The sequence below is a fragment of the Gavialis gangeticus genome, unplaced genomic scaffold (assembly GCF_001723915.1).
Source record: "Gavialis gangeticus isolate Ggan-Ray unplaced genomic scaffold, GavGan_comp1, whole genome shotgun sequence".
Lineage (NCBI taxonomy): Eukaryota > Metazoa > Chordata > Crocodylia > Gavialidae > Gavialis > Gavialis gangeticus.
Window position 1 is genome coordinate 3,575,360 of NW_017729019.1, and position 325 is coordinate 3,575,684.

Sequence of the window (325 nt, forward strand, 5' to 3'; positions counted from 1 at the left end):
TCGGACTAGATGATCTGTCTAGGTCCCTTCCCACTCATTGACTCTATGATTAACACCAACACTGATACCTGCTCAGAACACTAAACCATGACACTTAGACCCCAAACTGCAACACTGAGTGCTTTCTATTCCTATGCCCCAAAACCGTCAACCAAAACCCAATGGGACTTCCTACCGCCAAATCTCAGTGACTCCCTCTTCCCCTCTTAATCTTCAAAGCTGGCTCTTACGCTTAAGCCTCCACACTGACATCCCAAACAACACTGGCACCTCCTTGTACCCTTTAACACCAACACTACAGCCCTTACCTTTGAACTCCAGTGAC

The 325-nt window shown here is 47.4% G+C and overlaps 1 protein-coding gene across 4 annotated transcripts in view; it reads right to left on the reverse strand.

The window, feature by feature from the left end:
• CUNH1orf106 (chromosome unknown C1orf106 homolog) overlaps window positions 1-325 on the reverse strand; it is a 64,081-nt gene that overhangs the window by 11,384 nt on the left and 52,372 nt on the right. The gene's annotated exons all lie outside the window — the stretch shown is intronic.